The sequence below is a fragment of the Chrysemys picta genome, chromosome 16 (genome assembly GCF_011386835.1).
Source record: "Chrysemys picta bellii isolate R12L10 chromosome 16, ASM1138683v2, whole genome shotgun sequence".
Taxonomy (NCBI): Eukaryota; Metazoa; Chordata; order Testudines; family Emydidae; genus Chrysemys; species Chrysemys picta.
This window is the reverse complement of record NC_088806.1, coordinates 8,602,142-8,615,291: the sequence shown is the minus strand read 5'-3', so window position 1 is coordinate 8,615,291 and position 13,150 is coordinate 8,602,142. Positions and strand designations below refer to the sequence as shown.

Genomic DNA, 13,150 nt, shown 5'->3' with positions numbered 1-13,150 from the left:
GAGGTTGGTCAGGCATGACTTGCCCTTGGTGAATCCATGTTGACTGTTCCTGATCACCTTCCTCTCCTTCAAGGGCTTCAAAATGGTTTCCTTGAGGACCTGCTCCATGATTTTTCCAGGGACTGAGGTGAGGCTGACCGGTCTGTAGTTCCCTGGGTTCTCCTTCCCTTTTTTAAAGATGGGCATTATATTTGCCTTTTTCCAGTCATCCTGCACCTCCTCCGATCGCCATGAGTTTTCAAAGATAATGGCCAATGGCTCTGCAATCACATCAGTCAATTCCTTCAGCATCCTCAGATGCATTAGATCTGGACCCATGGACTTATGCATGTCCAGTTTTTCTAAATAGTCCTTAACCTGTTCTTTCACTGCTGAGGGCTGCTCACCTCCTCCCCATACTGTGTTGCCCAGGACAGCAGTGTGGGAGCTGACTTTGGCCTGGTCTACACTATGAGTTTAATTCGAATTTAGAAGCGTTAAATTGAATTCACCCTGCACCCATCCACACAACGAAGCCATTTTTTCCGAAATAAAGGGCTCTTAAAATCGATTTCTGTACTCCTTCCCGACGAGCAGAGTAGCGCCGAAATCGATATTGCCATTTTGAATTAGGGTTAGTGTGGCCGCAATACGATGGTATTCACCTCCGGGAGCTATCCCACAGTGCACCATTGTGACCGCTCTGCAGAGCAATCTGATTTCGGATGCACTAGCCAGGTAGACAGGAAAAGCCCCGCGAACATTTGAATTTTATTTCCTGTTTGCCCAGCGTGGAGAGCATAGGTGACCACAGGGAGCTCATCAGCACAGATAACCATGGAGCCTGATAATCGAAAAAGAGCACCAGCATGGACCGTATGGGAGGTACTGGATCTGATGGCTATATGCGGAGAGGATTCAGTGCTAGCAGAACTTCGTTCGAAAAGACGAAATGCCAAAACTTTTGAAAAAATCTCCAAGGGCATGATGGAGAGAGGCCACAATAGGGACTCGGATGGGTGCTGCGTGAAAGTAAAGGAGCTCAGAGAAGCCTATCAAAAAACAAAGAAGCCAAACGGTCACTCCGGGTCAGAGCTGCGGACATGCCGCTTCTACACCGAGCTGCATGCAATTCCTGGGGGGGGGTTGCCACTACTACCCCACCTCTGACCGTGGATTCCGAGGTGGGGGTAATCTCATCAGCCACACCTGAGGATTCTGCGGACGGGGAAGAGGAGGACGAGCTTGTGGAGTGGACACAGCACTCCATTCTCCCCAACAGCCAGGATCTTTTTCTCAGCCTGACTGAAGTACCCTCCCAACCCAGTATCCAAGACCGTGACCCCATGGAAGAGACCTCAGGTGAGTTTACCTTTTAAAATATAAAACATGGTTTAAAAGCAAGCGTTTTTTAATGATTACTTTTCCCTGAGGACTTGGGATGCATTCGCGGCCAGTACAGCTACTGGAAAAGTCTGTTACTGTGTCTGGGGATGGAGCAGAAATCCTCCAGCGACAGCTCCATGAAGCTCTCCTGGAGGTACTCCAAAAGCCTTTCCACAAGGTTTCTGGGCAGTGCAGCCTTATTCTGTCCTCCATGGTAGGACACTTGACCACGCCATGCTAGTAGCAAGTAATCTGTCATTGCATGACAAAGCCTGGCAGCTTATGGTTCAGGTATTTGCTGGTATTCAAGCAACATCCGTTCTTTATCTCGTTGTGTAATCCTCAGGAGAGTGATATCGCTCATGGTAACCTGTTTGAAATATGGAAATTTAATTAAGGGGACAGAGGTGGCCGTTCCTACTGGGCTGTTTGCCTGTGGCTGAAAAGAAATCCTTCCCTGCAGTTAGTCAAGCGTGGGCGGGGGGGCAATTGGCCCTAAGCTTTTTGCGTTTGGCTAGCAGGAATCTTCCCTGATACTAGCGACTCAGTGGAGGGAGGGGTAAAGCTATCATCCAGAGAATTGGACGGGGGGGGGGGGGGGGTTTAGTTTTTTTTGCTGCTGCTGAAGGTTAACAGGAAAACCACAGCAATCAACTGGCTTTGCTTGGTATGTGGGAAAGGAGGGCGCATTCAAGCTGAATTCTGTTGCCCAGACCTGCGTCTGTGATCTCTAGCAGCAAAGCCACAGGCACTCAATATTAAGAGGGAAAATGCGACCTTGCACAGAAATCACATGTGCTATGTAATGTGAATAGGGTTGTACACCATGAAAGAGTATAAGCATTGTTCTGTAAAATGTATCCTTTTAAAAAATTTTCTCCTTTTTTCCCCTCCCTCCAGCAGCTGCAAATTTTTCAAGCCTCCCTCCTCCTTCCCGAAGGCTATCTCAGATAAGGTGTTGGAAAAAGAGGACGCGAGACAAGATGTTCGCGGAAATCATAGAATCCACCCGCAGTGAAAGAGCTCATCTGAATGAGTGGAAGGACACGGTTTCAAAGTATAGGAAAGATGCCAGTGAACGTGAGGGCATGAGGGACCAACGTGAGGAGAGGAGAGACGCTCGAGATGAGAGGTGGCGGCAGGAAGATCAGAGGAGGCAGGTTTTCATGAAGGAGAAACAAACATAAATTTCACACTGTAGCCTGGCCAGTCATGAAACTGGTTTTCAAAGTTTCTGTGATGCGCAGCGCTTCCTGGTGTGCTCTTCTAATCGCCCTGGTGTCTGGCTGTGCGTAATCAGCAGCCAGGCAATTTGCCTCAGCCTCCCACCCCGCCATAAAGGTCTCCCTCTTACTTTCCCAAAGATTGTGGAGCACACAGCAAGCAGCAACAACAATGGAGATATTGGTTTGGCTGAGATCTGACCAAGTCAGTAACGATCGCCAGCGACCTTTTAAAGGTCCAAATACATATTCTACCCCCATTCTGCACTTGCTCAGCCTGTAGTTGAACAGCTCCTGACTCCTGTCCAGGCTGCCTGTGTATGGCTTCATGAGCCATGGCATTAAGGGATAGGCTGGGTCCCCAAGGATAACTATTGGCATTTCAACATCCCCAATGGTTATTTTCTGGTCCGGGAAGAAAGTCCCTTCCTCCAGTTGAAATGCCTGGACAGTAGCTTTCAAAACCAGTTTTGTGACTGGCCAGGCTACGGTGTGAAACTTCTGTTTGTTTCTCCTTGATGAACCTTCCATGCCCCCCTCCCCGGGTTACTCTACTTCCCTGTAAACTAACCACCCTCCCCTTCCCCCTTCGAACACCACTTGCAGAGGCAATAAAGTCAGTTACTTCACATTCATGCATTCTTTATTAATTCGTCACACTCCTAGGGGGAAAACTGCCAAGGTAGGCCGGAAGGGGTGGGGGAGGAGGGAAGGAAAAGGACACACTGCAGTTTAAAACTTTAGCACTTATTGAAGGCAATCATCTGGGGTGGAGTGACTGGGTGGCCGGAGGCCCCCCCACCGTGTTCTTGGGCTTCTGGGTGAGGAGGCTATGGAACTTGGGGAGGAGGGCTGTTGGTTATACACGGGCTGTAGCGGTGGTCTCTGCTCCTGCTGCCTTTCCTGCAGCTCAGCCATACGCTGGAGCATATCAGTTTGATGCTCCAGCATCCGGAGCATCGACTCTTGTCTTCTGTCAGCAAGCTGACGCCACCTATCCTCTTCAGCCCGTCACTTGCTCTCTTTAGCCCGCGATTCAGTCCGCCACCTCTCCTCCCGTTCATATTGTGCTTTTTTGCATTCTGACATTGACTGCCTCCATGCATTCTGCTGTGCTCTGTCAGCATGGGAGGACACCTGGAGCTCTGGGAACATATCATCCCGAGTCCGCCGTTTTCTCCTTCTCTTCACTAGCCTCTGTGAAGGAGAAACATTTGCAGCTGGTGGAGGAGAAGGGAGAGGTGACTAAAAAAAGACACATTTTAGAGAGCACTGGGTACACTCTTCAATGTTAAATTTTGTTGTTCACATTACACAGCACATGTGCTTTGGTTACAAGTTCGCATTTTTCCTCTTATATTGAGGGCCTGCCGGTTTGGTATGAGAGATCACTCAAGCAGTGCCAGGCAACAGATTTCGGCTTGCATGCAGCCATGGTAGGCCACAGTCATTCGGATTTTTTAACCTTCTTAACATGTGGGAATGGTTTCAAACAGTAGCGCCCTCATTTCTCATACCGAACACCCATTGGGTTAGCCATTTAAAATGGGTTTGCAATGTAAAAGGATGGGCTGCGGTTTCCATGTTAACATGCAGCACAAACCCAACTACCTGCCCCCCCACACACACACACGTACCCAATTCTCTGGGATGATCACTTCATCCCTCCTCCCTACTGCGTGGCTAACAGCGGGGAACATTTCTGTTCAGCCGAGCAGGTACGGGCACCTCTAAATGTCCCCTTAATAAAATCACCCCATTTCAACCAGGTGACCATGAATGATATCACTCTTCTGAGGATAACAAAGAGAGATAAGGAATGAATGTTGTCTGTATGCCAGCAAACACCGGGACCATACGTTGCCATGCTTTGTTATGCAATGATTCCAGACTACGTGCTGCTGGCCTGGCGTGGTAAAGTGTCCTACCATGGCGGATGGGATAAGGCAGCCTCCCCCACCCCAGAAACCTTTTGCAAAGGCTTTGGGAGTACATGAAGGAGAGCTTTCTGGAGATGTCCCTGGAGGATTTCTGCTCCATCCCCCATACCCATTAACAGACTTTCCAGTAGCTGTACTGGCCGCGATTGCCAGGGTAAATTAATCATTAAACACACTTGCTTTTAAATCATGTGTAATCTTTACAAAGGTACACTTACCAGAGTTCCCTTGTGTGCCCTCAGGGTCTGGGAGCACACCTTGGGTGAGTTCGGGGGTTACTGGTTCCAGGTCCAGGGTGATAAACAGATCCTGGCTGTTGGGGAAACCGGTTTCTCCGCTTCCTTGCTGTGAGTTATCTTCATTGTCTTTATCATTATCATCTTCCTCATACCCCGAACCCTCTTCCCTGTTGTGTGTTTCTCCATTGATGGAGTCAAAGCACATGGTTGGGGTAGTGGTGGCTGCACCCCCTAGGATGGCATGCAGCTCTGCGTAGAAGCAGCATGTTTGCGGCTCTGCCCTGGACCTTCCGTTTGCCTCTCTGGCTTTGTGGTAGGCTTGCCTTAGCTCCTTAATTTTCACGCGGCACTGCTGTGCATCCCTGTTATGGCCTCTGTCCTTCATGGCCTTAGAGACTTTTTCTAATATTTTGCCATTTCGTTTACTACTACGGAGTTCAGCTAACACTGATTCATCTCCCCATATGGCAAGCAGATCCTGTACCTCCTGTTCTGTCCATGCTGGAGCTCTTTTGCGATCCTGGGACTCCATCATGGTTATGCTGATGAGCTCTGCGTGGTTACCTGTGCTCTCCACGCTGGGCAAACAGGAAATGAAATTCAAAAGTTCACGGGGCTTTTCCTGTCTACCTGGGCAGTGCATCTGAGTTTAGAGCGCTGTCCAGAGCGGTCACAATGAAGCACTGTGGGATGGCTCCCGGAGACCAATACCATCGAATTCCGTCCACACTACCCCAAATCCGACCCACAAAGGCTGATTTTAGCGCTAATTCCCTATTTGGAGGTGGAGTAAAGAAACCGGTTTAAAGGGCCCTTTAAGTCGAAAAAAAGGGCTTCGTTGTGTGAACATCTCCAGTCTTAATTCGATTTAATGCTGCTAAATTCAACCTAAACTCGTAGTGTAGACCAGGCCTAAAAGTATTTTCAGATTTTGTATTTACTTCTCACAGAAGCCTGAAAGGCAAAAACACTCTGTGGGAACTCCCCCCAGGCAAACACCCAGGCAACAACTGATTCCTTCAGATCCATCCCATGCCTATGGGTCCCAGTCTGGCTTCCTTGTTGGACAAGAAGCACTTCCATGCTGGGCAAATGGTGGTAGCCAGTGAGGGACTGTATCAGATTCCAAGTTCAGATTGCAGGAAATGTGAGTGCTGAGGCCAGAGTCTGTGGTTTGGTCTTTTAATAGCAAAACTAAGTCTAATGCATTTGTATCACTTCTCCACCTCCTGCTACTCTGAAAAATTAGAAAATGCGAAAATAGAGCACAGGTGGTTTTTCTCATAACGCAGCTTTCCCACGTAGTGTGAGACCCCTTCCACCCACACTTCTGGGAGAAGACCCAGGAAGAAATTAGTCTAGACAGTATTTGGTCCTGCCATGTGGACAGGGGACTGGAATCGATGACCTCTCGAGGTCCCTTCCAGTCCTAGAATCTATGAATCTATGAAATGAACTCACAGAAATGGAAGACTTCTAAGTTATTGTAGAATGTGACTTCACACAAAGCTGACTGGGTGGAAATGGGAATGAAGAGAAAACTGCCCTATGAGTTTATATTTTGTAACCTTTGAATAAGTTGGTACCAGAGACAATGAAATTAAACATGAAGTTAATTAGTGTAACATAAGAGGCTGATCTGTGATAACTTTCAGTTTTACAATATAATTCAGGTTTTCTTCTAGTTCTCTCCCTGCCCCTCCTACTATATAGGAAATAGTGTCTAATCCTGAAATTAAAACCTCACTCCAAAAGGAATTAGAGTGGGGGAATATGTGAGAGAAATAGCATGCATGGGAATAGAGACCTAGTATAGACTGTAATTATTTCTATTTCAAATGGAATTTATTTTGATAAATTTTAAATCTTCTGTTAAGAGGAAAATTATTTGAGACAAGATTTGGAACCTTTTACCCAGTTAGATGTTGCTGCTGCTGCTGTTGCTGCTGATTGTGTCTGGCCAGCGCATCTGGAGAATCCTTCTAAGGCAACTGTTTATGAAGGTCTGGATCTTCCTGGCGACGTGACCTTCAGGCTAATAACATAAAAATGGGCTATACCTGGAACCAGCTAGAGCAAATGGCCCAGGATAGAGGACTCTGGAGATCTGTGGTTGATGGCCCATACCCCAATTGGGGTGATGGGCGTGAGTGAGTGAGTGACCCAGTTAGAGGGTAACAGCCACAGAGTTCTCTGTATCTCTTGTTTGCAAAGCAAAGATGTCTCAGCAGGCAGGAGATGTCAAAATCTGCAATGGTGAGGGATCTGTGATGGTAGCTTTTCTGAGTTTTTTGTTTGTTTGGTTTTTTTAATGTAATTTTTGTTTTGTTTTTGCAACCAGTTATTTTTATAGGTGCTGAGGCCCCTTTTTCTTTTGAGCACAGCTGTTTAACCTACAGGCCTGGATCTGGAAATCTCCTCAGAACTGGCCTTGTGTTTCTGTCATGTTTGATATCTTTGGGGTTCACACTCCACACTACATGCGGTTCACAGCAACAGCTACTTTGAGAAACCTGCTGGGTTAAGCGGGCCTTTTCCAAACTGCCATTGGCCCAAAGTCTGCCTCTATTCAGCTGGATTGGGATACATCTGTATCAAAGGAGTGGTTCACACCTGATTTGCCCAGAGATCTCGGGGGAGGTGTGGTAAGATAGGATAAGTAGGAATTGACAACAATAAAGTTAAAGGTAAGAGTGAAAGACTCTCACCTTGCAGGTCAACAAGCCTGTTCTGTTCATTCCCTCTGACACATCTGGCACTGGTCACTCTCAGGCAGCTCACAGGGCTAGATGGATGACTGTGGCTTTCCTCATCCGAAAGGTCTGCAGTCACTGCTCGTCATCCCAGATGTGCATGACAATGTGATCCCACCACTCACTGCTTGTTTCCCGAGCTCAAAAGCGGCGTTCCCTTGTGGTCAGCACCTCCCTGAATTCCACAAGCAATCTCATGTCATAGCTACTATATGTGGTGAGATCAATGTTGAACTCCTCCGCTTTTGTACTTTAAGGAACAACTCCAGTGCCACTCGTGACACGTAGTATATTGGTCACCTGTGTTGGATCCATTCCTGCAGCACGAAGAGGTAGAATGCGCAGTACAGCAACCATTGAACGATGGGGCCAAATGCGGATGGAAGCACAGGGATTTCTGGGATGCGAAGCAATGCATCACGGGGCATTGGGACAGGACCCAGGATGCCCCGCAACCTCCTCTGCCTTCTCCCGACATTTAGTGGCAGAAGAGGAAGTGATGCTCAGTGGGATGGCTGCCCCGAGTGCACCGTTCTGAACACCGCTGCAAGTGCCACAAGTGTGAACACGCTATTGCGCAGGCAGCTGACAGTGTGAACACAATAACGGTTTCCCTTCAGCACTCTCTGAGCAGCACTGTATCTCCCGGCACTGTACCTCTGCCAGTGTAGACATAGCCTCAGAGAGACTGACTGCCAGGATTTCAGGACTGATCCCCTCTGGGGAATGAAGCACAGTGTCTACAGACTATGCAGCCTTCATTCGTCTCCATGTACCTGAAAAGCCTGCTAGCCCAACGTGCTGGACCACCTATGCGATTACCTGGTTCCTAAACTGCAGCTACAGTTCCTACTCCAGGTGAATCCAAAGACCGAGAGGTGCAGAGATCCAACCCCTTATAATCTTAGAAACGTTTTGTTCCTTTTTCTATTTTTTGTCCCTGTTTCTTTTTATGAACTTCAAGACCTTCCAGCCTTTCTATTAGATTGGGGTGTAACAGGGTGGCTCAGTGGGTGTGAGTGTGTGAACGCCTCTGAAATCTACAAAGGGAAGATGCTAGGAAGAATAGTTCCCAAATCTTAATAGCCTTAAAATTCTGCCCTATGAAATGACTGACTACATGCTCCTCACCCCTTCTGCACTCCCTGCCTTAGCCAGGGGCCTTCACCCAAAATCCCTCCTGGAGCCTGTCCCCAAACTCCCTCCCAGAGCCTGCACCTCCTCCCTCTGCACCCCTTCCTGTCCCCAAACTCCCTCCCAGACCCTGCACCCAAACTCCATCCCAGAGCCTTCACCCTAACCCCCTTCCCACACACCTCCTCCAGCTCCCAAACACCACCCAGAGCCTGCACCCCACCCCCTCCCACACACTGCTTCCTGCCACCAAATTCCCTCCCAGAGTCTGCACCCACACTCCCTGCTCGAGCCTGTACCCCATCCCCTGTCCCAGCCCAAACCCTGCACCCAGCACCCAAACTCCATCCCAGAGCCTGCAGCCCAGACCCCTTCCCCCACCCAAACTCCCTCCCAGAGCCCACCCTCTCATCCCTTCTGCACCCAAACTCCCAGTGCTTGCACCCAAATCCTCTGCACCCGAGATGACCCGCCCCCAAACCAATATTCCTCCCAGAGCCTTAGGCATGTGGGGGTAGAGTTTCGGGGGGCAGGCTCTGTGCATTCTGGGCATTACCAAAATTTCTACAAACCTGCAGCCCCTGTTGTCCAATGCACTCCTTGGTTCTCTCCAGCTGCTCCCTCTCTAGAGACATTTTTCTATCCCATCTCTCCTTCTCTTCTCTGTGCACTCTCTTCCCCTGCTCCCATTTGTTTCTTATAGGACCTGGCCCTATAGATCTATGTTGTGCCATATCATGTTTAACTTTCCAAATCAGCTGGGGCCTGGAGAATATTTCCAGGTGGTTGTTCCCTATGTAGATTGCAGTGATCTCTGGTGTGTCCTCATGGGGAACCAGTTCACAAAAAAGAGCCAGGAGCTGGTCCCAGTGCATCCCCCACCTGCTGTGTGAAGAGAAGATTGCCTCCAGGCCAGGCCCAGCTGCAAACTCCTTGCTGAATTACAGGCTGTCTTGGAAGCCCACTGCACAATGCTGTGTCTACAAATTCATATCCGCAGCCATAGGTGTACTTTCATATAGGCTAAGTAAGAGGCATGGGGAAGGAAGCAAACAGCGTTAAAACCTGTGGTGCCTATGGCCCACCACATGCATTGGCCTCCCCTCAGGCAGGGCACTTATAGGGCCTTCTGCCAGTTGGTGTTAGCAGCAACAAGGGCTGGGTTCAATGTCAAGGGGAGGAGAAAGAGTCCCAAGAGAGGAGGCAGGTGGAGGGAAGCAATGAATGCAGATTGCAAACTGACCATCTGAGGGTCACAGGAGTCCTGAAGAAACAATGGCTATAGGTCCCATGGTGTAATGATGATCACTCAGGCCTCTAAATTCTGCAATCTGAGTTCAAATCTCAGTGGGCCCTTCTGGTGCTATGAGCCTTCCAGCTCAACATGCTTGACTTCCCTGTTCCTAGGTGCACCAAAGTGAGGTTTTTTTTCCTTCCTGCTGGGTGACTGATGCCCACTAGAGCTAGGTCTTTGGTCTGGCTGGTTCAATAGGTTGGGGCCCTAGAATTTAAGTCTGATGTGAGATTCCTGCGGGTTGACCTGATGGTTGTGTTTCTTGCTGCTTCACCTGATGCCCACAATTTGGTCCTTGTAACTGCAGCTGCCATGCTCTCCCTCTTCCCTACACGGCACTTAAGGGAAGCAGTACCAAGGCCAGGCTTAATAGTCAGGGAAAGGCAGGAGGGAGAGAGAGTCCGAGGCTGGAGCCAGCACATCTTTCCTCCTCTGGGCCCTAGAGCTGAGGCAGCTGTTGCTTACAGCTCTAAGGCAAGGCTTAAATGCCACAGAGCAACCGAGGGCAGGGCAAGAGGAGGGGAGGACCATGCCCATGTGTGAATTCAGAGAATAATTGATATCCTCTCTACATACACATTGATAAAAGTGAGCAGATACTACATTGATGAATGATAAATTTGATAGACTATTAAAGAGCACATCTTTATATAAATGATACCCAGAAATTGCTGATATCAATATAAACTGTCAATTTCCCTGTATAAGCAGACATCCACAGAAATACCAACATTTGGCCTTATAGGAACTATTAGGCTTCCCTCTACTGCAACTAAAGGAGAAATGTTTTCATGGTTTACATAAATTTTCACCTTACAGATAACTTACATGTTTCTCACTGTCCTGAGTTCCACGGGACATGGGGAAGCTCTAGGAGATGGCTCCCCTTGGGATTATGTATTACATGGATCCGAAGGCTGGGGGAAGCCAGACCCAACCTGCAGCCAGGAATACCAATTCCTAGAAGCTCCCTCCTATAGAGAGCTCAACTGAAAGTTTGTGAAGAAGTTGGACGTTAGGTAATTTTGGCTGAGTGCTTAATGCGATGGAACAGATATTCATTGGGGGTGTCTCCACACAGGTGGAAATGCTGCTATGAAACTTCCTTTCACTTTTGTTTTTAGTGCTGTAATATTAGTGGCCAAACATGCTACTCACAAACATCCTCTCTCTCTCTCTCTCACACACACACAAACACACACTTTTCAAGAAAATCCTTGCAAGAAGTCAAAAATGCTTGCTGGAACTCACTGCTCTGTTTGATAGAATCCTAACACAAGCTGAGCTTGTCAGGCATAGGTGGAGGCTGGTAGGGAGTCGGGTGTGGGATGGTTTAAATTACACAGGCAATAGAGACAAAGTTCCAGAATGTATGGGAGTGTAAAGCTGGTTGGTCAATGTTACACTCCCCTCCCAGCTGACATTGTCTGTCTTCGGAAGTGCAAATCTCATCTCTAATATGGCACATTCTGCTGAATGTGAGGTACCTTCATTTATGCTCAATGAGGTTTGATCTCTGTTTTGTGCATTGTATTTGTGAATGAAAATTATAGACTATCATATTCAAAAACAAATGCATCAGCACATCTGATTGACCCAACCACGGACAATAAGAGAAATGCCATTGAGTTGAAGATAATGATGTTCCTCTGTACTAGATGGGGACTGGCTACAGAGCTTGCTTACACACCCCAGATGCGTTCAGCATTAGGTCTTTTAATGCTCTGCCAGGCCTGGCTGAAATTCGTTTAAATGAGTATTTTACACACAGCCCCACCTTGTGACTGATTAATGGGATGCTAAACTATAGTATAGTAACAGGTGCACTGCAGGGCCTCCAGGCTATTTGCCTATCATCTGCTCTGTCTTCTGTCCAAAACCCCGGCAGAGCAACGAGACAGGCATTTGTAGATTCCCACTCACAGCCCAGTCACATCATAGATTCTATAGTCTGCAGAATTTGTTTTCTTCATTCGGGGGTCTTCTCTTCTCCCTACGTAGCCAACAGTAATGCTTAATAGTCCTAACACACACGCCCCCTCTCTTGTCAGAAGAGACTTCACTAGAAGTGTGGAGAATAGTTGCCCACCTAGAGCAGTGACAGTTGTAGTGATATGATCTAGCTCAGGCCTGCACGACATATGGACCACGGGTCACATGTGCTCACTGTGCGGCCCGGGGGGGGGGTAAGTAGGCAAGCGATGGGGTGGGACAAGCCAACGGCTGGCTGGCCAGCCGGCAGCTGGGCAGGGTGGTGAAGAGGCCTGGGGCAGGCTGGGGAGTGAGGATGAGCCAGCGGTGGGTATAGGGGCAGTGGCAGAAGGTGGGCAGGTAGGTGAGCTGGCGGTGGGGGGAGCAGGCTGTCGGAGAATAACAGAGTTCTCACTTTTTGTTTGGGTACAGCAAGTCAGATACTTTATTTTCTCAAGCAATTGCGTAGAGGGAGAGAGCTAAACAGGTCTCTCAACAGGTAAACAATTACAGCAAGCATTTATACCTTTTGTTACAGACAATAATGAGCAACAGCTGCATTTTGCTTATACATAAGTCATTCTGATATCTTGTTTTGCTCACTAATGTAGACTTTTAGTCTACACTCCATATTATCTATACATTATCTACACAAGTTTGCAACAACTTCTCACACATTTCTTTCCCACTCGCCTCACACATTCCTCGCTTCTACAAATCTCACGTTATTAGGGTTACAGTTAGCCTGACTCTTGCTAACGAACTGTCATACATTGCATCCCCTTCCTGTCAGTTCTTTCTCTGCTTCCACAACCCCCCCTTTTCTACTATTAATACAACAAACGTTTTCAAACCTCTATTTGCATTAAGTCTTTGAATTCAGATTCTACTTCAGATGCTTCAACCTTAGGGGTTTTGATTGGATGTAATGACAATGCATGATGAGCATGGACATGAAAGGTATTACTATTATTACGTCCTTTACAACAACAATAACATACTCCTACACTAACACCAACACAAACAATAATATTCCCATAGCAATAATATGATGGGGTTGTTGTACAGTCTTAGTCATAAAACACAATACATCATACTTAGTACATAAAGTGGACACTCTATAAGCTGTATGACAGGCATACTTTTCAACTTAATATATATATTGAAGCATGTGAATTTGCCCTTGTATTTCAGAGATTTTCTGAACCTTTGGTAAAAGTGAAAGCAAATT

General features: G+C 47.7%; 1 protein-coding gene and 1 long non-coding RNA gene across 12 annotated transcripts in view; one reads left to right on the top strand and one right to left on the bottom strand.

Moving 5' to 3' along the window:
• The window catches only part of LOC135975998 (uncharacterized), a 268,614-nt gene that overhangs the window by 77,467 nt on the left and 177,997 nt on the right, over positions 1–13,150 (bottom strand). The window lies entirely within an intron of this gene.
• The window catches only part of LOC101943829 (zinc finger protein 420-like), a 56,438-nt gene that overhangs the window by 22,284 nt on the left and 21,004 nt on the right, over positions 1–13,150 (top strand). The window contains exons 6-7 of one of the 11 annotated variants that reach the window (XM_065569341.1): positions 74–1,341; positions 2,266–3,219. The exons of 7 other annotated variants lie outside the window; for them this stretch is intronic. The gene's annotated coding sequence lies outside the window, so the exon portion shown is untranslated. Of the gene's footprint in view, positions 1–73; positions 1,342–2,265; positions 3,220–6,685; positions 6,771–13,150 lie in introns of those variants that run through there. 3 more of the 11 variants (XM_065569333.1, XM_065569331.1, XM_065569337.1) reach the window with 3 other exon arrangements.